Source organism: Python bivittatus, unplaced genomic scaffold (genome assembly GCF_059951505.1).
Source record: "Python bivittatus isolate LINGU-HERP-01145 unplaced genomic scaffold, Pbiv_v1 ctg000080_np1212, whole genome shotgun sequence".
NCBI classification, from domain to species: domain Eukaryota; kingdom Metazoa; phylum Chordata; class Lepidosauria; order Squamata; family Pythonidae; genus Python; species Python bivittatus.
In genome coordinates, this window is record NW_028277035.1 from 14,370,638 (window position 1) to 14,396,594 (window position 25,957).

The following is a 25,957-nucleotide window of genomic DNA, read 5'->3' on the forward strand; positions in this document are numbered from 1 at the left end:
TGCAGTAAGGTGTTGTAGACATAGTATCACTGAAATATCTCCAATATGATACTTCCTCTTTGGCACATTTCCTTTATAACCCATTTTTGAACAAACTTGATTCAGATGGATATAAAGATTCTACTAGATACTGAGAGAAAATAGCTGCAGAAAAGTTTACCTGCTACCTTCATATTTGAACATGCTTATTTCAATGGAAGAGGTAATTAGTGGGGGAAGTAAATATCAGTATTAAGAAAATTTCAAGAAAAACTGCCTTGCTCCTTCACTTCTCATGATTTTATCTCAAACCTCTAATCGCAAGTTTAAAAAATTAACAACTTTTAATTACAACTGTTTTAGAAACATGTTTTGAAATATGATTTTAATTCCTTCACTGGTCCAGATTAAGCTAACTGACAGTAATCCTTCTTCCTAAGTTACATTTTCACTATTATGATAGAAAGATACCAATTTTTGCTATCATACATTCTCTTCTGTAATGGAATAATGGAATGCATTTTGTGGATTTAATTTAAAATAGTTGATACAAAGTAATAGGACTACCAGATCTGGGGCGGCACTGGACTGTTAAAGAAGGTGGTCATTCAGATTTCTGCAGCCAGGTATGATAGTCTAAATTATGGGCTCATGATCCAAGAGCCTGGAGGTGACTACCATAGAAGCTAGTCTCAGTGTATATTCCTCTAGTAATCATCTGAAGCAGGAAAATACTGCCCTTTGGTACATTTCAAGACTGGGTTCTTAAGGCCATTCCCAGAGGCTTGACATACTAACAGTAGTATAAATCCATGGAGTGAGTGGATTTATACTATTGAAAAATTAACTAAAATTAAGCAGTGCTGCTCCACTGCCAGCTCTTCCTATCTCTCTTGCCTTTTGATTGGACAGTAAGATGATAGGTGGAGAATGGTGGACGGGTGATGGCTGAACTGTACCAGTGTTTCTGGGATGGCAGAAGAAAGGTAGGAGGAGGTGGAAAACAATGGGTTGGGACCTGATGAGCAAAAGAAAAGAAAAAGAGCAGAGGAGACCACTGAAGTAAAGAGGGTGAGCCCTTGAGAAGAAAGAAATGGATGGGTCTATGGGAAGAGAAGGAACAGAAGAAGCCAAGACCAAGGGGCCACAATGAAAAAGAAATGGGTAGGATCACATCTATGGTGAGGCCAGGTATCATTTTTTCCCTGACATAATCATAGACCTGACAGTAAAAAAGAAAAAGAAAAAAAAGTTAAAGGGATTTGCTACTTTGATCCCAGAAAAGGAAACCCACAGTTAACGCAGCCTACTTATGAGGATGATGCTACACTGAGAAGACATTTCCTGGTTACCATCTGGCCAAGAAGAGTTTCAGAGTAGAATGAATTCACGAGAGAAAACAGATTGTGAATTGCAGAGGATGAAGTTCATGTTGCTTTAGGCACCATGGGAGGAAAGGATGAAATCAGGGGCAGGGAAGGTGAGAAAGAGAAGGCTGATTTTTCTGGTGAAAATTTGTGGAAAACGTAAAACAGTTTTTAAAACCGGAGGGGGGGGGAATTCTAGATAATCCTAATCCTGTCTCTGTAGAGCCTAAGGCATTCTGCTTTATCACCCTGCCTTCTGAAAACTTCACCTCCCCAAAGTGTTCACAGCTGCTAAAAGGGCAGAAAATGTGTGTCTATGTGTATATGTATGTGTGTGTACACACACACACAGTGATCTCCCCTCATTTTATCCACAGAACAACCTCTGTGTGTGTATGTGTGTGATTGAGATAAGAGTTGACAATTTGAGATAAGAGGATGAGCTGAAAAAAGGACCTGACCCCAAATAATCCCATGATCTCCATAGCTGAGTGGGGGCATGAACCTAGATCTCCACAGTCCACCTCCAACCATGTCATCTAGAAAAAAAAAAAGAAAAAAAAGTTAAAGGGATTTGCTACTTTGATCTCAGAAAAGGAAACCCACAGTTAATGCAGCCTACTTATGAGGATGATGCTACAGGAGGTGTTCTTCTTTTGCTGTTATGGGAGGTGCTGCAGTCTCAGCAGGTGACTGAGCTTGTCTGGGCTTGGAACCTAGGCGGTGTCTGATCAGATTAGAGCTGGATGAAAAACTGTCAGGGAATTCCTGGGTGGTAGACTGTGACAGGGGCTATTGATTGACTTTACACCAAACTAGTGTGTGTGAACATAGCAAAAATAATTTGCCACAGCATAAAAGGATATTGTGCAACTTAAGAAGAACCCTGCTTTAGACCTGAATGATTTATGGTGGGCATGCCTACACAATATTGTAATGTGAAATAATGTAATTGGAGCCCCCTTTTCAGAGGATGTTTTCTCTGTATGCCAATCATATAGCCATAGTTCTTTTGATACCTCCCCAGAAGGTTAATTTGGATCATGCAAGATGGAGTGATAAATGAATGCCACCCTCTTGTCTCTGAGCCTATCTTGCATATATTGGTTGGCAAGCACTTTGTCTAATGCAAATTATCTCTGAATGCCTGCAAATGTACCTAGGTGCTTCTCATCCCCATTAAGATGGAAATAGGGTTGTCAACTTTTCAATCAGCCTTTGCAACAATTAACTTAAGTATTTGTGTGTGTTTCCATCAGCTGAATGCCTGGAAGGACTTTAATCCAACTAAAATTTGTTGAAAAGTAGAACACCCTTTAAATTAAGGAGGCAGAGGTGAATATATTTAGGACAGACATTATTGACTAGGAGTGGGGAGATCCAGGTTCAACTCTAGTTTCAGCTTGATGGAAACTTACTTGGTGATTTTGTTGTTGCGGGGAAAAATTGAAGGCTACCTTGAAATCCTGAAGGAAAGGTATGACATAAATAGTAAAAAAATTAAAAACATAAATGAACTACAATTGGCTAAGTTAATACATGTTAAACCATAAATTTTAATCTATAAATCATAATGGTTAGGTCACGTGACACATTCATTTACTAACCCTTGTGTTTTCTAGGGTATTGTGTTGTGTATGTCCCTATACAGACTGGAGAAAAAGGAAAAGTCCTGAATAGTAAATAGAAGAATGGGCTAAGTAATAAGAGAGCCAAGAGAGAGCAGGTTTGTATGCCGTATAAAGCTATGGTTTGCTTTACCTTGATATACTGAATAAACTCTGGTTGAGTTCCCAGAACACATGCTATAACCAATGGTTTACAAGTTACAGATGGCTGAGTTGACACAATATGTTATGTCAGAACTAATCAAGCCAGGTGTATTCTAGCATAAGCTTTGTGGTTGTGGCTGCATTTGAGTTAACTAAAAATAAATATACTGGCAGCTGTCTTTTAAGAAAACACAGCTATGTGAATATATTATTGTGCAGGGGGAGCCAGTCCACATAGCTTATGTGAAAAAAATGCTACTATTTAATGTGTCACACATAAATTAATGTTGTCCTAGGATAATATGAGTTCCTGCCCTCCTTTGTGTGAGGTTAGCCAGTAAGCAGTTCTTTATGTGGAGTTTTGTACCTTGAAACATAAATCTGCCGAAGAGTTACTGTGCGTCATATTCACAACCGTTTTCCTTTAGCCCAGAAAGAAAGCTGACAGCTATGTTACTCGGGCTTTTATCTGCAATGAAAACATCTGCAATGTGATTATGGAAGGGTTAAAAGTGAAAGAAATATTTTCCATAACAAGACAAACCTTGTTACTGCTAATACTGGTACAGTATTTTTGCTGTAGAGGGCATTCTAGTCTGGAGAAAGGAAGGAAAGAAAGAAGGAAAGCAAGCAAGCTGTCAAAGGAAGGAGAAATCAATAAAACGACTCTGTAAGATACAGCTGTAGGATCATTAGCAAAAGGGTGAGAAGGGAGCCCCCCAGCACAAGAAGGATGTGTGCCTCTGTGGTTACTATAGTGACATTAACCATTCCTTTTATTCTGCAAACATCCGCTTCTCAACTCTGGTAATAGAGATGGCTTCTTCTTTCCTCTTTGCTAATTGCTGAGTAATAGAGTGCTGGCAAAAGGTGATAGACCAACACAGGGAACTGCAAATAAACTACAAATATCTATAAACCATTCAAAGAGAAAAAGAGGAACAGGTTGCTGTTTGGTATCTATCGCTGCCCCTTAAAGGACATGCTGGGGGAAAAAAGTTTGCTGTTATTTGTTGGGTAAGGTCTTTAACTGGAAAGCATGTCACACGTGTGTGTGTGTGTGTGTGTGTGTGTTTCAGCTGACAGACCTTTTAAACAAGGGTTGTACACACCAGGAAGATCTGTTGAACTGAAACCCAACCCTATTAGCATTCAGGGATACATTGCTGCCAGGTATCTCTTAAGAGGTGTTTTGGAAGCACAGTGACTACAGGAGATGAAAAGGTATTTCCTGTCTTAGTGCTGGCCAAAGGTAGCTAGAAGATGAAAGAAGAACGATAGCATTTAAAATGTATGCAGGGCCAAGAAATTAGGGCTGCCATTGCCAGTTTCTTTTCTATTGTAGGCTCCCGTTTGTGCCTTTAGCACCCCATGAAAAGTAAAGATTGTGCAAATAGAAGTTTTCCCACGATACAGAGGATGCAAACTTTTACTTCCAGTAGAGGTCTGCCAGCAGTCAGAAATGGACTTCAGTGGGAGAAGAAGCAGGCAGCAGGACAAGCTTCTCTCTTGATAGGCAAGTGCCCATGGTCAAGAAACACCTGCTAACGAGGGTTGTAGATTTTCATCTTGAAAATGAATTCTTCAGCAGCTGTGTTCTGTTTTGCACCAAATTATTTAATGCAATCTAAACACTTTGGACTTACCACAGCCTATCAGTTATTCTTGCTGGGAATTATAGGAGTTACAGGGTATGATGTTGGAGGAAGGGTGATCTGATAGGTGGAGGAAGCCTTTAAAAACTGTGGGGCACATATAGAACCACCCCTTTCTTCCACTTCCTTCCCTCCACTCCCAGCATGAGCAATAGTTCTTGGCACTCTTTGCACCCTGCCTTAATCGGCAGATTTATTTCCTGCAAGCCGGTCAATTTACATGATTAGAAAAGTATGTCCTTTGTGGGCCACTTTCTCCTCCTCTTGGCAGAAGTCTTATGCTTTGTAACAGTTGCTTGGCAGGCAAAGGCATTTACAGAGTAGTATTGAAACCATAACGATAGCCGTATTGCTCCATGAGAAAAAGAAATCCAGTGTCCCTAGTAGAACAGTCCCATGATTGTTGTTATTTAGTCCTTTAGTCACTTCTGGCTCTTCCTGATCTGGTTGATGGACATAATTTCACTAGGCTTTTCTGTCAGTGCTGGCTTCTTGAAGGTCTTGGGATCTCAGGAATACCATGATCAGGGCCAAGAAAAAATAATATTTGTGCAAGGTTTTGAGTTCACCGGAGATCTTCATTATACAGATCATAGCAAAAATGAAAGAGCAAGGGAGTCCAAAAATTAGGCCAGGTGCTTCAGCTGTGAGAGATGCAATCTATTCAGAATCAATTTTAAGACAGAGAATGTAGACTGAATACATTAGGTGATGGTAAAATTTGTGCATGCATTTGTGCCAGTTTGGTTGGATATGGCTTTGTGATACAAGACAGGGTTATCCAAGTTGTCCATTTCCGTTTGATTTCAGTTATAAATCGAGCATTATAACCTTGTGCTTGTGTGATTACTTGGATAGGTTTCTATAAAGATAAAAGCCACAAAATATAAAATTAGATATTTATGGACACGGTTCTCTGTATGCTATCAAATCTATTTCTCTTTCAGAACTTTTACTGAGTAATGAACTTTTGGTATATATCTGATTCTTAGATATAGGCTCAGTTTAGCTGATTTTCTGAGACTGGGCAAATTCATTTTATAGACCTTGGCTTTGAACTGAACATTAGCTGGTCATGTATGGTAATCAAGGTAGGAAGACAAAATAGAACCATTCTAGGTTTAACCTATATAATATAATGCAGTAAAATTGAGCTAGGCAAATTGCTGGATTTGGGAATTAATTTATAAAGTGGCTGTTAATAGGTTTTAGGGTAGAGCCTGACTAGCTTCCTGGTTTGGAGCACTGGTGGGCAGGAGTGCAGACATGCTTCCCAGCTGAGAGGCAATAATGTTATTACAATACAATGTGTGGAGCACTAGAGAAGAGTCTATAAGCCAGTTTAATGGGGAAGTAATGAGGAACTATGGCCTGAGTTATAGATCTTGCCTGGAGCTGGGGACTTTATTCCAAGTCCTGGAAGGCTGATTAGCCCTCTTCTGGTGCTGGAGTTGGGATGGCTGTAGTCTGGCAGTCACCATCTTGTCTGTCTTGCAGAAGCCTGAGCTTACTAGCAGTGGTAGTGGATGAGACCTTTGAGGAAAATAATGTGCAAGTTGTAGAAGGTCTAGGTAGGTGGCAGCTGCTGGTAGAGGGCTGGCTTTAAATTGTGTTTTCCAGTTGGACTTTGCTCTAGGAACTCTTGGTTACATTTGGATTGCTCTGGAGGCTGGTCTGGAGCAGTGTGTTCCCTGGCTGCATAGTCCTTTTTCTATCAGCTGGAATCAGAATGCAACCTGGGACAGTTTGGTTGCTGGACTACATCGTCATCAATCCCCTGGGAGCTCCTCCCCACAAGGGAGTTCAGAAACGTTCTCTCAGGAATCTGCCCACCTGGGTTTTGGGGCTAACACTTAGGTAGTAGGACTGTACCACCATTGCCCTCTTTGATCTTTCTGAGGTTTTTGATACCACTTATCATGGTATTCTTCTGAACCATCTCCAAGGGACCATCTGCTATGGTTCTCCTTCCTGAAGGGGCAGTTTCATTTGTTGATGGTGGGAGAGGAGATAACAGTCTGGAGACCTCTACTTTGTGGAGTGCCTCAGGGGTCTCTTCATTCCTTTTTAAGCTACATGAAAATGCTGGGGGAGTTCATCTGTTGGCACTGGGTTCAGTATCATCAACCTGCTAATGATACCCAATTATATATCTTGTCACTGGGCTGAAGTGGTGATGAGGTGGAAATATTGACCTAGTGCTTGGAGGCTATCAGATTTTGGATGGGGAGGAAAAGACTCTGAATGAATCCTTCCAAGACAAAGTGGCTTTGGGTTTGTGGATCTAAGGATTCTGAGGAAATTCCACCTTTGATTCTGTATGGGGTTACACTTCCTCATTCAGAGGTGGTTTGCAGTTTGGGGGTTCTTCTACACTTCTGCAGCTCTGGCTAGGAGGGCTTTTGTGTAGCTACATCTTGTGCACCAACTGCATCCATTCCTGGACTGGGAGGCTCTGTTCACGATCACTTATGCCCTAGTCACCTCCCACTGGGATTGCTGTAATGCGCTATACATGTGACTGCTGTTGAAGAGCATTTGGAAGCTACAGCTGGTACAGAATGAGTGGCCCAGGCAGTAAAAGATATTCTTGGGTGATGCCACTGTTTTGGGAGCTGCATTGGTTGCCAGTCAGCTTCTGGGTATGATTCAAGGTGCTGATTATCACCTTTTAAAGGCCCTATATGGCTCTGGATGTGGTTATCTGAGGGATTGCCTTATATGCAGAAGGCAGTCCCTCAGTAACCACATCCAGCTAGATATCTGCCCATCCAACTAGATGTAATAGGATCGACACCCACCAGATCCTGTCCTTATGGGATTGTCACACAATGAGGCCTAGGAAGCAGACGTTTTCAGTGACTTGCACCGCTCTTTGGAACTCCCTCCAGTCAAAGATTTGGTCAGCTTTGTCTATCTTGGGCTTTAAGAAAATGGTGAAGACCTACCGCATCTATTTTGCATAGGAAAAAGATGTGTTATGAATGAAAGTGGGGTTTGCAGGCACATGATGTTTGTATTTTCTAGTTTTACCTTTTTTTTTTTTTGATTTTGTAATTTTTATACCTACTTGGGTTTTGGGGATTATTATTTTATGTTGACATTGTTAGCCACCAGAACCTCTATTTTGCTTGTTCTCAGATGTTATGGGAATAAATACATAAGGTCATTCATTAGGGGGGTGGGTGGGGTTGAGCTGGGAATGGTAGTACAGTAACATCTGGAAGCCATAGATTCGGCACTCCTTAAGGAAAGGACAATACAATCAAAAGTTGTAACACAGATCAAGACTATTTATTTTATTTTATTCTATTGATTTGAACTAAGTGGCCAGTAGAACAGATTAAAAAGTCAGTCACAAAGTTAGAGACCTGATTAGAACCTACTGTAAGCAAGAAAGAGTGAGCAGGCCATCATTTTTCCTTCTTTTTTCTGATGTGCTTGATTGCAGAAGGGGCTTCTTGGTACGTTAAACCAAAGTTTCCATGTCATCCAAAGCAGGAAGCCACCTAGAAACAGGATCATGTTATGGCCCATTATGTCCAAAGTGGTCTAGACTAGCAGACAATTCTAGTTACCCCAACCTTTCTGAAGCTGTAAAAAAATTTAAGAAAGGAACTTCAATATAGGATTATTCTATGAATATACCAGTGTTACGTACTCTAGTAAAGCATTTTTAACTAAAGCTTTAAATCAGGCCACTAAATATGTATAATGGGACCTACAGTAAACTGACTTTCTAGAGGGCTTCTTTGAAGAAAGGAATAGTCACCCCCAAGTCCACCCCCCAAGCTCTGAGGTGGAGGTCAAAATTTTTCTAATTTATTTCCTATTCCATTTTCTTTTCTCATCGATCCAATTTTAGTTAGTGAAGGAAGAATTTACTTGTATAGCACTGGACACGGGTGTCTGCAGTGTGTGATCCAAAAAGTCAAGATGGTGCCCGCAACAGGGCGATTGAAGTTCTGCCTGTTTTTTACATGCATCACACACAAAAAAAAACAGGCAGAACTTCAGTCGCCCTGTTGTGGCCACCATCTTGACTTTTTGGATCACACCCTGTGGGTAACCCTGGCATTGGATAAAGATTCGGTGACTGCAATTGCATTTCCTGGTGGCTGTTTGAAAAAAATCTGTGTAAATATCTTCCATGCAGCAGCCCTTTCCTGTCCCTGCTTATTGGCTTTCCGAAGAAGTGGAAAGAAATTTGGTCATGAGTAACGATTAAACAAAGCCCTTGCTTTTAAAATTCCAGCCAAACATCAAATGAAAATGGTTCATTGTTCTCATTAAAAACCCATTTATTTTCTTCCTGAATTCTCATAGGAAAAGAATTAAAATGGAGGCTGATGAAGAGGCTGGCCTTAGTTGCTGCGTTAACACTGTATGAAAAATAAAAAGTCACAGGAGAATTTAGCTTGAATTATACCCATATGCAAATGAATATAATGCTGGTACTGCCCAAGTAAAAGTAAAACTTTTGAAACCAGGCTGAGTCCAAAACCCAGGTTTTCACTGTTGGCAAGAGGTTGAAATGTTGGAACCGAACACTCTGCTTTCCTGCTGCTATCTCTTTGCTGGGTTTGGAGATATAAATGATAAAGGAATAGTGAATTGCCACAAACATACGCTCAGTTTGCTCCTGGGGATACATCTGGTTTGCTCCTACAAACACATCTTCAGAATAAAATGCAGCACCCGCTATCAAGCCCTGCTAGAGTGACAGTCGTGATTCACAGCAGTGGGGCTGTTCACCCTGGGCGTGAGGCAGGAGAATGGGGTTGATTAGCAACTGAAAACAGCTAAGATGGATGGTGAAACCATCACTGCTGAACAGCCTTTGTGTATTTCTGGAAGAGGGTGAAACTTCAGGTCTTTGCTCTTTTGGGTTAGTCCAGCATCCTCTGCCACAGAATACCCTCATTCATCAAAGATTGAGGAAGCGGGACTTGCTGCACAAAAGGGCTCCTCTTCCGGCTTCCCAGGGTTGGCTTCTCTCCATATTTTCCAAATCCAGTTCAAACTCCCCTCTGTGCAGATAAAAAAAACATCTCTGAGCCAGCATCAGCTGCTTGTTTGGGCTGGCGGTCATCATAGTTATATTTATATTATTTTGTGCTCCCTATTATTTCATTAAACTACATTTATTTTGGATGATGTTCATGGTGGAACAATTCTCTCTGGCTTCTAGGCTGACCCAGAATGATCCAGTCCTTTTAACGTTATGGTTATTTTATTTTTTTGCCTTTGAGTCAGTTTTTGACTCCTGGTGACTGCCTGGACTAATCCCTGTAATTTTCTTGGCAAGATTTTGGAACTGGTTTGCCATTGTTTCCTTCCTAGGGCTGAGAGAGATTGACTGGCCCAAGGTCATCCAGCTGGCTTTGTGCCTAAGATGGGGCTAGAACTCATGGTCTCCTGGCCTTGACCACTACACCAGCCTGGCTCTGCTAATGGTTTATAAGAGACTGCTTAATGACATTTGAGGCTGCTGCTCCAATTATAGGCTTGTATCTCAGTCTAGATGTTGAAAATGGAAAAGCTTGAAGAATTCTCCACTGTAGCTGACTGGCTGCTTAATTCTACAAGGGAGAGAACGCAGGGCAACAATCAGTCATTAATCAACTTTAGCTGATCTTGAAAAAAGCTAAGGAAGGACAGACCAGGTTAAAGCTTAGATGGGAGACTACCAGGAAATATCAGGGCTATGGGCCAGACTGAGAATTCATAAGATCCTCGAAGAAGGCAATGGCAAATCACTTTAATATTTTTGCCAAGGAAACTGTGGATGTTAATGAAGTCACCAGAATCAAGCTTGCTTTAAGCAAGATTGATCTTTAGAATAAAAGTTTCTTCAGGAGGAGATGATGGATCAACTCTGCTCAGAATGGCAATGTGGAAGCAGAATTAAAGGATGAGACTAATTAAGTTGTGTCAATTCAGCTTTTGGTTGCCTCTACAGATTTTTCAATTCAGAGGTCTGTTATGGTTACATTTGGTAGCATGTCATGGAATGAGAGGGGAGATCTTTTTATTCAGGCCCTTCTTACAAGTGTAACCCAAGTAAAAATAAAGTACATAGATTGCTACCAGTCAGGCTGAACTTCCTGATCCACCCTAATTCCCCAGGTACCCAGCATATCTCTTATGGGTGTCAATATGTTCTCAGATGCCTCCCAGGTTTTAATGCCACATCTGACTTTTAAATATAATTGATTGACTGATTGATTGATTATTGATTGATTAAGTTGTTTTCAATTCCTAGCAACCAGTTTGTTTAAATGAGAAGCTAGTACATTGCATGTATCCTGCATTAGTCAAATTGTACCTAGAATACTGTGATCAGTTCTGACCATTACATTTTAGAAAGGACATTGAGAAACTGGAGTGTGTCCAAAAGACAGCCAGCAAGGTGATATGGAACATATAAGGAAAAGTGGTTAATGAGGAATGGCTGGAGACTTTGGTTATGTTTAACCTGGTGAAGAGACAGGGACATGATAGTACATATCCTTCAGGTACTTCAGGTACAAGTTGGGGCAGAAGTGTGCAGAGTTGTTCCGGAAGAGAGAGCAACAAAAATGGTTTAAACAACAGGGAAATAGATTTAGTTTGGACATCAGGAAAAATGTCCTAACAGTGAGAACTGTTAAACAATGGAAGGGACTCCCTGGGATGTCTAGAATAACCATATTTAAAAAGTAAATCTGATGCTGAATTCAATTATATGTGGAAACCATTTTTAGATTACAATGTTATATATGGAAAGAATTATATTCTCTTAAACTTGTATTTGTAAAAAAAAAAAAGTAAATTAGGATATAGTGTTAGAGAGAGAGAGAGAGAGAGAGAGAGAGACTGCCTTTGGCAGGTGATACTCTCTTTTGCTAGGAGTGTTTAAAGAGAGGTTGAATGGATTCCTGCCCTGGAGCTTAGATGATCTCCAGGGTAGCTTCTTAAACTGTATGATTTTATAATTCTAACATCTAGAAATATAAATGTGACAAAATCCTTTGAATAACCTGGAACCTAAATGGTAGGTATGCAACCCCATGAGGGGGGTTTTATGCGAATTTCTCTTTAAAACACCATAGCCACATTTATAAGTAATAACAAGTTTATTGGGGAAAACAAGAACAAAAAGGGGAAGTGTCACTAAATCATGTAGGATCCCAAATCAAACAAAATCAGTCTAACTAAACTAGTTCTATTCTACTTACTTGAAGAGGATCTTGAGTGTCAGAACATAAGTATATTTTCAGCCAGTTCAGTTAAAACTGCAGAATGCCTTCTAAACTGTGCTGAGGGTCTTCTGGAGACAATTCTGCAGAGTATTCCAGCAGCAATGGGCTGCAGGTCCTGTGTCCTTCCTCTTTCCCTTGCGGGCCTTTGAAGATGTTTGGCATGGCACCTGCCACTACAAACAGAGAAAATAATTAGGAGGAAGAACCTAGGCTTGCTCATTCCAGCTGTGAGATGTCGAAGAAAAGAGGAGACGTTGCAGCTGTTCAACATTGTTTTCATGTGGGATGGAGGAAGAGAAGATTCAAAGTGAGCTGCAGTGCAGCCACTGGAAGACCAATATGTTTAAAACCACTGCAAAGCAGATGTCAGCCTGTAAGTAATTGCACAGATATAGGGGGCGATGTGAAAAAGCTGGTATTGCGCTTGCCAAGTAATAGGAGCCAGTAAGTGTTGTTCTTCAGCAGTGACTGGTAAACATGCCAGTCTACAAGCAACTTGAAGGGTTAATTGTGAGGCTGTAGACAGGCTTTGGAATCTTGGCACTGTCAGTTTGACTGATTATCTCCCACTTAAAGGTGAAAATACTTCCCCAGCATTTCAACCTTGGACTTTGTGTGAAGCTACCATGATGCTCTAGCTGGTACAAAATTGGTTGTAATGTTAATCAGAAACTGCAACTAGTGCACAGTGCAGCAGCCTTCATGTTAACCCATTTGAACGGTCCGCCCCCGGCAACTGATGGACCTGCAAGGGTTCCAAAGGGAGCTGGGGCTTGTTCCTGAGGCCTCGCTGCACGGTCCAGTGGAGGCTCTGGCCACAGCCTGGAATATGGAGGCAGCTGGGGCCTTGGACAGGATTGCGTCTGTGTGGCCTCTCTTGGCCCATTGCCCCCACCAGTCCCCATGGTTTATGGAGGAGTTAAGGGAACTGAAAAGGGCCAAAAGATGTCTTGAGCGCCGCTGGCGGAAAACTAAAGACGAGTCTGACCAGACATGGGTTAGAGCTGCTATTAAGGCCTACCTAGTGGCGGCAAGGGTGGCAAAACGTCATTATTTCTACACTCTTATTGCATCCTCAGAGTGTCACCCGGCAGCCCTGTTCAGGGTCACTCGGTCCCTCCTGGGTAGGGAGGGCTTGGAGGACTATCTACAGGGCCGTGCAGAGGAATTTGCTGAACACCTGATGGATAAAATTGCTCAGATCTGTTATCAGTTGGAGGCCAAGCGTGAGGCGGGTCCAGTGGAGATGCCTGGGGAGCGGTCTTACCCAGTTATCTGGGAACAGTTTGATCCTGTTGGCCCTGAGGAAGTGGACAGGGTCATCAGGACTGTTAGCACGACTACCTGTATTTTGGATCCTTGTCCCTCCTGGTTGGTTAAAGCCACCAAGGAGGTGACTTTAGGGTGGATACTGGCGGTGGTCAATTCATCCTTGTAGGAGGGAGTGTTCCAGAAGCCTTTTGAGGAGGCTTTGGTCTTCCCCCTCCTCAAGAAACCATCACTAGATCCCACCCTTCTGGACAATTTTTGTCCAGTTTCCCACCTTCCCTTTCTAGGAAAGGTGGTGGAAAAGGTAGTCACACAGCAGCTTCAGAGGATCCTGGAGGAAACGGATTATCTGGACCCCTATCAGTCAGGTTTCAGGCCCGGTTATGGGACAGAAACAGCACTGGTCTCACTTTTGGATGATATCTGGTGAGAGCAGGATGGGGGTAGTGCACCCATCCTTGCTCTTCTTGTCCTCTCGGCAGTTTTTGATACCATTGACCATGGTATCCTTTTGGGTCGGCTGCAGGAGTTGGGGCTGGGTGGCACAGTGTTGTGCTGGTTCAGCTCCTTTCTCCAAGGCCGAACCCAATCAGTGTTGATAGGGAGCGAGAGGTCCAATCCATGGCCCCTACTTTGTGGGGTACCTCAGGGTTCGGTGTTCTCGCCACTCCTATTTAACATCTATATGAAACCATTGGGCGAGATCATCTGGCACCATGGGATGAGGTATCATCAGTATGCTGATGATACTCAGTTATAGAACTCCATCCCGGGTGACCTAAGTGATGCTGTGGCTACCCTTTTGCGGTGCCTGGAGGCTGTAGGGGCCTGGATGGGGGACAACAGGCTTCAACTGAACCCTGGTAAGATGGAATGGCTGTGGATATGGGGAGCCTCAAGATCTAGGAGTTTATCATCTTTGGTTCTTGATGGGGTTGCACTAGCCCAGACAGACCCGGTGTGTAATCTGGGGGTCCTCCTGGACTCATGACTCCTGTTTGAAGAGCAGGTGGCAGTTGTGGCTAGGAGGGCCTTTGCACAACTTCGTGTTGCATGGCAGTTATGCCCGTTCCTCGATCGGGAGGCCCTCTGCACGGTCACTTACACCCTGGTCACCTCCTGGTTGGATTACTGCAATGCGCTCTACCCTTGAAGAATATCTGTAAGCTACAGCTGGCGCAGAATGCGGCGGCGCAGACAGTTCTGAATGCCCCTGGGGGGCCCATATAACACTGCTGTTACCTGAGCTGCATTGGTTGCCGGTTTGCTTCTGGGTCCAATTCAACATGCTGGTTATCACATTTAAAGCCTTTCATGGCACAGGACCAGGTTATCTGAGGAGCTGTCTTGCCCCTGTTATCTCAGCCCGCCCCACTCAGTCTGGCAGAAGGGGCGTGTTGCAGACCCCACCAGTCAAGGAATTTCAACTGGTGGGATCAAGGAAGAGGGCCTTTTCTGCTGTGGCCCCTGTTTTGTGGAACAACCTACCACCTGAGGTGTGGTGTACCCCCACTCTCATGGCCTTCAGGAAGAGTGTGAAATCTTGGCTATGTCAGATGGCCTGGGGGGGCCGAATGGGGGCTTGCATAAGTGGAAGTGGTTTGTGGGGTAATTGATTTTGCCCCCCATCATCTTGAATGGTTTTTAGTTTTTATGTATAGGGTTTGCTTTATAGCTTGACTTTTTAATTGATTAATTAATTTTAATTAATTAATGTGGTATTTATTTTTAATTGTTTGTGGGTTTTGTTTTAATTGTGAGCCGCCCAGAGTCACCTGTTGAGGGAGATGGGTGGCTTACACATTTAATAAATAAATAAATAAACAAACAAATAAATAAAGTCGAGAACCCAGTATTGCCATAAAACACCAATATTGTGGAGCTGGTTTGTTACCAGGTGGAATTCAAGGACTTGGAGCCTGGCTCTTTTGAGACCATTTGCTCCAAACAGAATCTACCTGCCCAAGGCAATCTGTAGAGAGTGCTTGCTGAGAATCACCACCCTCTATGACTTGGGGATGAGGTGTTTGTTCTGGTATCATTCTCTGTGTACTCTTGAGAATCAATATCCATCCCCCCAGTTCAGCAAAAAATAAAATAAAAAAATGGTGGTGGGGTATTAGACTCCTCAATGGATGTTCAAAAAGGGTTGGTTGTCTTTCTTATGCTAGAGATGCAATTCTTTTTGAAGGCATGTATAATTTGATCACGTCTACAGGTAGTCCTCATTTAGTGACTGCCTTGTTTAGCAACCATTTGCAGTTACAATGGTGATGAAAAAATAACTTTATGACCGATCCTTGCATTAATGGCCTTCACAGGTCTGCAAAGCAAAGGAAAGCTGAAGTAAGATCATAAGCACAGTTGCGGTTTCACCTAGCAACTGCTTCACTTAATGACCATGTTGCTGGTCCTGATTGTGGTTGCTAAACAAGGACTACCTGTACTGGTTGTTCCTTATTGACTGGGAGAAAGTTCAGATTCACAGATGTTAATGTGCTGTTAATTATAGTTCAAAAATCTGGAATTTGTCCATGTAGGATTAATTTTGGACCTGTTGTGCTTGGAAAGTTGCCAGAATGGTTACCCCGTGTTCCTGGAAAGTTGCTTGTATACCAGACACTAAAGACTGCCTCAGTGAAATCTGTCCACTTTCAGCCTTTGAACTGAATCTTTTTGATGGAAAGGAACTACTAAACAGTGTAATTCCATGTGGTCAAGGTTTAATGTTTAGAAATGGAGTCATGGTAATATTTATATAGATGTAATTATTGTATCTGAATTGTAGTTATGTAAAATAATTCAAATGGTTTTTCTTCTTTTTCTCTTTTAATGCATGTTAGTTTGTTGCTTTGCTTTATTAGGCTTTTAATATTTTGCTTTGTTTGAGTCATATTCACGTGTTTGAGGTTTTTAACTGTCACGTGTAATAGTAAGAAAAGCAGTAGCTCTTATTCTAAGAAATCCATCTCCCAAGTCATCTCTTTCACTGCTCTTGTTTTTGGCCTTTCCTTTGTAAAAAAAATAAAAGGGGCTGTCCCTTCCTTTGTCTGGAAGAGTACAGGTTATATACTCTGACTAGACTATTTCCTTTTTCCCCTAGAGTTCACCCTAAACCAGTGTTGTTCAAACTTGGCGAGTTCCCCATGGCTGGCTGGGGAATTCTGGGAGTTGAAGTCCACCCATCTTAAACTCGCCAAGTTTGAACAACACTGCCCTAAGCACAAGTGAGTTAACTCTAGGGTACTATTCTGATGTTAACCTGGGACTTTTCAACATCCCCAGAGGTAGCCCTCCTGCAGTGTTCTGGTCTGCACCTTAGCTCTGAAATCATCTTCTTATTGGGTGATTTAGAATCAGAGACCTATATAGATCCAACCCCCTACTCGGGGACATGTGGCTTTTTACTAAGTTTGCAACCTTGCAGTGATGCCTTTGCACAAGATGGGGTAGCAGGAGTTTCTAATGTCCAACTCCATTCAACTCCGTTCAGTGTTACTACAATTACAGGCCAATCCGTAAGTTCATATCTTCAATAGACAACACAAATGACAATGCATTGATTGATATATTCGGTTAATTTGAATACATTCAAAATAATACAGCATCAGAGTGAGAACTTTGTATACCTAGGTGGCAGAAGTGGGATGGGTATATGATGCTGTAGTGAATAGCAAGAAGCCAAAGCATGGCCGTACAGCACAGAAGATAACACTAGAATCTCTAAGAAAATGGTAGCTTGTGTTGGGGATAAGAAGAAGATTCACCCAAACTCTTCCGGTCTGCTGGATACAGTAGATTATTTCCTACGCCTGATAGGAAATAGCAAGCCAATGACACCAAACTTGCAATGAAACCATATCCCTGTAAAGTTGTCTCTCCCCAGAGAATCTCCTCTGTGGTGGCTGAAGCTGGCAAGCAGGAGCAAAGATCCTGAGACCAAACCAGATTATTAGGAAAATGTCGTACAGATGCCCTCCACATCCATAGCTGAGAAATGAGCCAGGAAGTAAGAGACAGAAAATGTAAATCAAAGGCTGTTATAAATAGAAGGCATAATTCTACAGTAGCTGACCTCCTTCATGATTACGGCTTCTTGCATCTGCAATAAAAGTAATTTATTTACCTAAGCCTTATCCTCAGCTCCTCTCTGCAAACTCTTGAGTGCAGATTTGAGATCTGCATAGCCCTGAGTGAAGCTCTCATCTTCAGCCTCTCAATGCGGCATATTATTCCCTCCCATATGCTTTGTCTCACACTTCCCAACCTTGGGTTGAAAAGGCTGTAATTGCCAAATTAGCACACAGGTCACACACCCCGTCTATGTACCATAGCATATTGTGTTCTAGGCATGATTGCCATTGCATAATAAATGACGGAGTTCCAAGTAACATCTCCTCAACACAGATACTGTATGGTCATTGGGTCATAAATACTCAAATTAGCAGGTCAATGCTAGTTTATTCCTAACATCAACAAAGACTGAGGCAGATAGGAGTAATTTATGTTTCAGGCAAATATTAAATGCTGGCTTTTTTACCAGCACACATTAATTGAATTTTCCCATTAAACATATAGCACAGCAAAAATAAAACCAGAAAATTCTAGATAAAAACAGACCAGCAACCACTTCTTTGACCCCATTTCTCCATATGACCATGGAGGATAGCCTCTCTTCTCTTTTATTAATCAGCCATGCAACTGAAGGGGAGAAAAGGAGGATTACTGTTCTGTAGGAATGGATTGATAACACAGAAGGAAGCACCCACCTTAGTTACATTTCTGGTACAAAGAAATACATTTGCAGATCCTCCAGTTAGCCAATTATGTTGTTTCATGCTACTTTGCTGTTATACCTCTCCATTTTTGTTTTCAGTGAAGAGACAAGAATACCAGAAAATTTGCAAACCAGTGTCAAAAGCCCACCAGACCCCAAGTAATGTTCCATGTTCCCCTGCTGTCCTCTTCTCATTCCCAAAGGCCACCCAGGGCTTCCTCTTCCTCTGTGCTTCTAGTCAATCCACCATTAACTATCCCTGCATGTTACCCGTTCTCCTTTCTTTTATTCTGTCAACTATTTCTACTTCCTCTTGCTCTTCCAGCCATCTCTCTCTCCCCCCCCATTTCTTTATTCATCACACTTTGAGCCTTACATAGTTATGAGTACTGCAAGGTAATGCATTTGATCAGTGTGGAAATTAGGGAAGCTGCTTTGTGGGGTGTTCCCATAACCCATCCTGTAATGCACAGAGGTGCATGGCAATCTGTCTCCACTGAATTACACATTCACAGTTAGAACTGCTGTCATCCCAATGAAACATCCAACAGAGACTTGTTTTTTTTTAAAAAAAAGGAGGCTATCTCATAAGTGCCAGCTGTTTCTTCCTCCTCCTCTGGAAGAAACTGCCTCCTTAGTCCTTCTCATTTAGCAGAGCACTGAATATTGTTTTCACAGTGTTACCCATGTTCATGTTCAGTAGCAACCCAAACTGACTTCTTGCTAACTGACCTTATTTGGTTGTTCAGCAAACTATTCTTAAAACAAACCATGGCTTTGTATGACCCAGGAGTTCTCCAACCATGGGTCTGAGTTGCAAGCAATTGAGTGGGGGGGCATATTTAAAAGAAAAAAGCTGATTAGACTCTCAGACAAAACAGGAAATCTTCAAAATTCACTCCCAGTTTGCTGGGCAAACTTTCAGTGGGCTTGTGCAGGAAAGGTCGGGAACAAAATCTGGAATTAGTTTCCAAAGATGGCTAAAGTAGCAGGTCTAATTTTCTCTGGCTGGTGATTTCTGGTGTGATGCGTAATAGGATATTCATAATCTTGGGAGCTGTTAGTAGTAGCATGTGCCTAAGTGAAGTCCAGTATTTTTATCTATTATTTTAAATGTTTACTTTTTCAAAATGGAAATGTTTTTGCTGGGTGGTAAGAGAAAATGAAAGATGACCAATCTATTGTTAGTTCTTATAAAGTAAGCCCATCTCAAGAAAGCATTGTGAGAGTTACCTGTCTTTTAGTAAGTGATATATTTAGCAGATCCTTGAAGACCTGGATGTGTTCCCAGGCATGGGGTTCAGACTGCTAGTTGGACCACATGAAGTTGCTCATTTGCAGCGAGTTGGTTTACCTCAATTGCTCTTATAGGTTTTGATATTTTATTTTATTTTATTTTATTTTATTTTATTTTATTAGTATTAGTATTTTTGTTTTAATTGCTGTCAGCCACCAGAGTTGCTATGGTGAGATGGGTGGCCACATAAATTGAGTAAATACATACATACATACATACATACATACATACATACATACATACATACCATACTCATTTCCTGCCCAACTCTCATTTTGGTGCAACTATTAATTTATATGTTAGGCAGCCCCCAGTTTGATGACAACCTGCCTCCCCTTCAGATTGTCCTGAGAGAGACTTTCACCCCTGAAATCCAACACTGCACCACTTCAGGCTTATGCAAAAGGGCAAACCTTCATGCTATAGCAGATGCTGTGAGAGGCATGAGGTTACTCCAGAGCAAGGCTCTGAGATCTTTGTCCCAGCTTGAAAATGTGACCTTTTGGCCAGCTGTTAGCCAGTGCTGCCTATAGGGATAAAACTGAAATTATGGGAAGATGAAGCACATAAGCTTTCTCTTGACTGGATTACAAATATCATCAATGCAGATCACCCTGGAGGAAGGGCATCTTTTAAAGACAAGACAGGAAAATCTTTGTGAACCTGCTCCAAAGGAATGGATGACTCAGGAGCCCCTTTGAGCAGACAGGACACAGTATAAAATCCCTGACTTTTTGGCCAGCCAGCCAGCCAGCCAGGCAGCCAGAGAAAGAAACCTCAATTTGATCTCTTTCCATGAATAGCTGAAGTCACCCAAAGAGAAACTAGCTCTGAGCACTTCCCCCTCTCCCCACCCAATTTTTAAACCACTTGAGGTCTAGTTTCCTTAACAAACTGGATTGATCCTAGCCAGTAATGACCACAAAGTAGACAGAGACTTTTGCTAAGCTTGACATGCAGTTTCAGTCCTAAGAAGGCTGCTGGGCCTTCACACATTGCCTCCACAGACCTCAGAAGAACATTGCAGTCCTGCCTGAGTTGGGTTTCATAGCCTGGAATCTCAGCCAGGTCCAGTCCAGACAGAGGAGCTGGACAACAGTGTCTGCTCTCTGAACTGGTCTGAGTCCCAACTCCAGAAAAACCTTAGCTTCCAGAAGCCAAGGAATGTGTTAAGCTGATCCAGTCAAAAAGCACTGGTGAGCATGGCATCCCCCCCTTCCCCGCCTTTCAAAATCTACTTGATGCTTTGTCTGATACCAGTCCTTGAGGACCTCCTCCTCCTCCATTTGTCTATTATTGGTCTTTACTTATGAGCTGGCTTCTCATCCCCTTCCCTAGTTCTTCATATTTTTCTATCTCCTCCCCTCATTTGTTACATATAGGCTGCTTTTCAGGCCCCCTTTCCCTTTTTCTTTCCTTTCCTTGTGAATTCCTGGCTCCTGAAGCTAAATCTGCCTGTGCTGATATTCCTCAACCCCCCCCCACACTGCCATTCAAAGTGTTCACTCACTCTCTCTCTCTCTCTCTCTCTCAAGCAAAGAGAAGGGCTCCTACAGAGCTGCCTTCTTCTCTAAATGCTGCACTAATCCACAGGGGTGGTTCCCTCAGTGTTGCTTAAATGCTCTTTTCCCAGTGAATGCTATATCTCTCCTTCCTTGCCATTTCCCATTGACTGTTACATCCCCCACAGAGTACTTTGTAAATGCTATTCTTGTTTTCATTACATTCTCTCAAAAGGATTATATTCTTTTAAAGGGTATTTCCCCATTGAGTGGTATTTTCCCAATGGTTCCCACCCCTCTGCATTGCCAGTTGCCACTGACTGCAACATCCCCAGTGATTGCTTTGTGAACATTTTTCATATTTTCACTGCTATTCCCTCAACGCTGTTTTTTTTAAATGGCTGTTTCCCTAGCAAGGGTTATTTCCCCAAAGGTCCTTAATCTCCTTCCTTGTCATTTTCTACTGACTGTTTCTTTTCCCATTGTGCTTTCTGAACATTCTTCATATTTGATTGCTAGTCCCTCAGTGCTGTATAGTATCTGCTTTAGAAATGCTGCTGATTCCCCATTGAGTGGTATGTCCCCAGTATTTGCTCCTTCCTCCCTTGTGTTGGTGTTTACTCCCCCCCTGAGTGCTTTGGATGTTTTTCTTGTTTTTATTGCTGATCCCTTGACACTTTTTTTTTTTTTTTAAGCTGCTTCCCCATGACTGCTACTTCCTTCCTTCTTCCTTGCCACTTCCCATTGACTGTTACTTCCCCATTGAGTGCTTTGTGAAGTTTTCACTGCTGGTCCCTCAACTGCTGTTTCCCTATTGAGTGGCCTTTTCCTAATGATCACCTCTTTGCCTGTATTGCCATTTCCCATTGATTGTAACTTCCAGGTTGCATTCTCTAAATGCTTTTCTTGTTTTCTTTGCTATTCACTATTTACTGTTTTACAAGCCATTTCCCCACTGAATGGTATTTCCCCAGTGAGTGCTACTTCTCTTCTTCATTGCCACTTCCCACTAAAAAGATTTCATTTCCAATAAACAATCCATTAATACAGCAAGTGTTTGCAACTAGTCTTCCTAGTTTTTATTGCTGATACAGAAGGTGGGCATCTTGAACCTGTAAACAATAGTTGATCTTGCCTTGGCTTTGAGATAACCACACACCATTTTTCAAAAGCCAGAACTGTGCTCAATGTAAAACTGTTAGAGAAATTACTCTTTGTACATACATACCTGTAAAGTCCTACATCAGTTAATAGGGTCTATTTGCAAAGTACCCTACCTATGATGTTGAATCTTCCATTGTGTTCTGAGTGAAGGCAGCTGGTGGACTAATACCGGTTTCCCTCCAGTTACAGTGGCTGCCGCCTGCATGACAAGGGGTTTAGGAACAAGCAGAATTGGTCCTCACATGCTCTGGTAAATGAGGGAGCCTAAAGTCATCCTTAGCTATTCTAGTTTTAAATTAGCATTTCCCCTGTTTTTCTAGCACAGTTTTTGCCATAAGCAGAATTTTGTGTATCACATTGACCCTGGATTGACTGACTTGCTCAGAGGATGGAATCTGTCCGGCTTCCATTGGTTACTTTAGGCTTTGGAAGCACATCCCCTCCCTTTGGTTGAAGAGTACTGCCCTTTGTGGCCATTTTGGCTTGGGCTACTGGAGAGACTGGACACCTGATTTCTGCAGAGGCATTTCCTATGCAATTCCTGACTGGCACTTTGTACCATGCTTCCTAGGTCTTCCACGGGCTGCTTATAAACATACATAAGTCTACAGCTCTTTTGAAAAATGCAAGACTTATTTTTTAATCATGGGTTTCATACTCTTGAATCCTAGTGTCAGTATTTGACAGCTAGTCATATGTGACACAGAAGGCTGATTTAAACTGGGACATTTAGCCAGGTGTCTCTTGCTAGCTCTGTCCCTAGTGGGTGCATTACAGGTTTTCCACTGTTTCTGCTGACAAGAGGTTTTGTGTGGCCAAGAGGTTTCTTGGTTTTACTACTTTTGTGGACTCTCATAAGAGTGCTACAACGGTCACTCTTGAATGGTCAGTACTCCTGGGATTAGTCTTATGCAGCTCTGGTTTCCATGGCTTTTTGCACAACACAACATAGTTTCTCATGCCATCCTTGGTAGTGATAGGGCAACACAATTTTGCTTCCCCCAGTCTGGCTTTGTCATCAGGCATTGTGGTGATTGCTGTTATCACTCACAGGCCAAACGTCTGCTCAGGGTCTTGTGTTTTCCATGGTTGCCCACCAACTACTTCTGGCTGCTAGACACAAAGTCAGAAGTAGATTCTGTGATCACTCACTGCCTTGGTCACTCATGTGCTCGCTGTTTTTTGTGCCGTCAGTGCTCTTTCCTTCCTTCGCAAAGATAATCTTCTTCCTAAACATGACCAAGAAGGAAAGCAGCCAACAAAATGCCAACGGGAAAGGACTGGAAAAGGGCTGAAACAATTGCTTTTCTGGAAATCTGGGGGAGAGGGATACAGAGGGAGCTGCCTTTCAGCCACTGGAATTTAGACATTTTTGAGAAAATTGCAGAAAAACCAGAAGAGCATGGATACCATCACACAGCAATGGAGCGCTGGACTAAAACAAAGGCCCTGTGTCTGGAATATAACCATATTGTGGTTTACAACTTAAAACATGGAAATTCCCCAGTGGTGTGCCCATATTAAACACAATTGCACTGCCTTATTTGGAATGTGAGTGTGGCACCTAGACACCTGCCATGCAGCAACCCCTTGGTCCAACTGGTGGAAGGGATGGCAACAGCTCACAGCCAGATGATCTCTGGTGCTCCTCGTTCAAGGTTATTTTGGCACATGGGATGGGGTTAGATGATCTACAAGCAATTAACTGTGGAGACTACCTTGAACTGCCACCTGCAGCTAAACAAGGGCTATGAGATTGTGATAACCTTTGTGATTCTGTCACATAGATTGGCACTGTGTGATTCAAGGTTGCTGGTGCCATTTGCTTGGAATACATGGATGCCTATTGGAGATTGGGCAGTTGGGAGCTTTAGGCTGATGTCTGTTTGCCTAATGTCAGTATCATGCCTACTTTTCACCAATCAAACCCTCCTTTTCATTCCTCTTTCATGGGTACCTTCAGAAGGCGTAGTGGACATCATCTGTCTCATGGTCATCAGTTACTTGTTCCAAGGAAAGTTCTACCCTAAGGGTGGGCTTTCTGAAGCTTTTCCTACATTTTAATGGAAGCCTGCCTTGGGAAAAGCAAGTAGAACATCCATACCATCCTTGGCTAATCCCCCCACCCACCCAAAAGTGAAGCAGCTAGAATCAGATTAAGAAATTTTATAGGAGGCCTGGTAAAATCCCAGAGCTGCAGGAAACTATGGGAAGTCAAAGGAGCTTCTATACACAGCTATATTACTATGCTACTACTACTACAATAGTTTGCCTATGATATTTACAAACACAGGCACCTAGCTTCAGCTAGAAAATGTTAGGAGGTCCCAGAAAGTAGAGTGCAATGTTGACAAATGAGATATGTTTGGGGGGCCTTGGTGTAGCAATGGGCAGGTTGAAGGTGGGCACACTACCTTGACATCACTGCTGATGGCTGCAGGAAGGAAGGGAGCTTGTGGGGGCTCCTGATGTACATTGTATGAAAACATGGCACATAATTCAACATCTTTCTCTTCCCCAACTTTTACAGAATGTGGAAGGTAAGATCTATCTGGAGGAAATGCAAGAGGATGTGCCTGAGTTTGGGGAGGAGGAAGAGGAAGAGGATGCAGATGTGCTATTCCAAGAAAAAGTTTTTGATCATGCCCAGCAGGTTCCACCAAACAATTATGACAGTAAGTTCCTGCCCCATGGTGCAAAACCAGTCTTGTCCTGGGAGGGGGATGCAAAACATTCTAAGTATACCAGCCATACTTATGATGCTGCTCCATCTTTTCTTATATAGGGACAGATGTTAAGGAACCAGAAGTGGAACATGAACTAGAAAGAGAGGTGGAGAGCAGGGAACAAGGTAAGAAAGAACATGCCCTTGACCAAGACATGGAGGCCAAGTGGATACACAACCATGTTTGGGCCTGTTTCCCAAGTCTGTCTTCACATGTTTCATAGTATGCTTAAGGTTTAGCTTCCCAGTCAAGGTCTGTGCCTGTTACGTGATATATGCACACAGAACTGGAACATGTAAACAAACAAACAAACAAACAAACAAACACAAAATGATAGATTTAACCCAGGGTATGCTGGCAAAGTGGTAATAACAGAACAAAATGGGATGCATGTAACCACAAAGGATTGCTGTTGCTGGAAAAAGTCAGTCCTCTGTCTGCTATTCTGCATATAACACATCAGAAAGTATTGAGTGTCTAACTTCCGTCTTCTGAACTGGTGGAATAACGCTCACAAGGTTTCAACATCCTGTACTACTTGGATCGGCTTATGATGCATCTGTATCTTCAGGTGCTGAAAACTAGCATTTTTCATGCCTTTGTGGGATCTTCAGTTGTGTCTTTACTCATGTTCTTCTTCCAAGTTTTTCCATCCACATGCATGTGCTGTTTCAATGCCTTCCACTTTGCTTCTGGCATCCACATTAGTATTAGAGCAGACAAAGAAAAGGAGAATATCCCACACTGAGCTATTGGTTGAGAGTATCAGGCAGCACTCATAGAAGAACCAGCCACATTCACCAAGGGGTAGAGAAATGATGTGCCAGGCCATCTGAAGATTTCTGAGATGTGTAAGACAACCAAGAACTCTATGAAGCTTCTGGAAAAAGTCCGTCATGCCCTCCCTGTTTCTGAAACAACAGCCCAGGTGGTCCCTACTACTTGACAGCAGTGCAGGTCTCCTGTGGCAACCAAGTTTGCACTTGGAGGGCACATGAGGGAGCAGCATCCAGAGATTCCAGTCAGCCGTACCCCTAAACTTTGTTTAAAAAAACCAAATAAAGTCAGTGTGCAAAATGCTACACAGATGGAAGGAACCACCCACTCCAACACAATTCAAAAAGCCGTAAAGCATCAGCGGTCTATAGCTCACTTACTGGCAGCAAATGGAGGTCTCTATTTGCATTCCCTCATTATTAGTTGCA

The 25,957-nt window shown here is 42.4% G+C and overlaps 1 protein-coding gene across 2 annotated transcripts in view; it reads left to right on the top strand.

Annotated features, from left to right (window-relative positions):
* Nucleotides 1–25,957, top strand: part of FABP6 (fatty acid binding protein 6) — a 45,927-nt gene that overhangs the window by 3,422 nt on the left and 16,548 nt on the right. Inside the window, exons 2-4 of one of the 2 annotated variants that reach the window (XM_088133598.1) lie at nucleotides 2,969–3,072; nucleotides 24,557–24,701; nucleotides 24,812–24,877. The gene's annotated coding sequence lies outside the window, so the exon portion shown is untranslated. The remainder of the gene's footprint in view (nucleotides 1–2,968; nucleotides 3,073–24,556; nucleotides 24,702–24,811; nucleotides 24,878–25,957) is intronic. The other variant, XM_025168701.2, reaches the window with a different exon arrangement.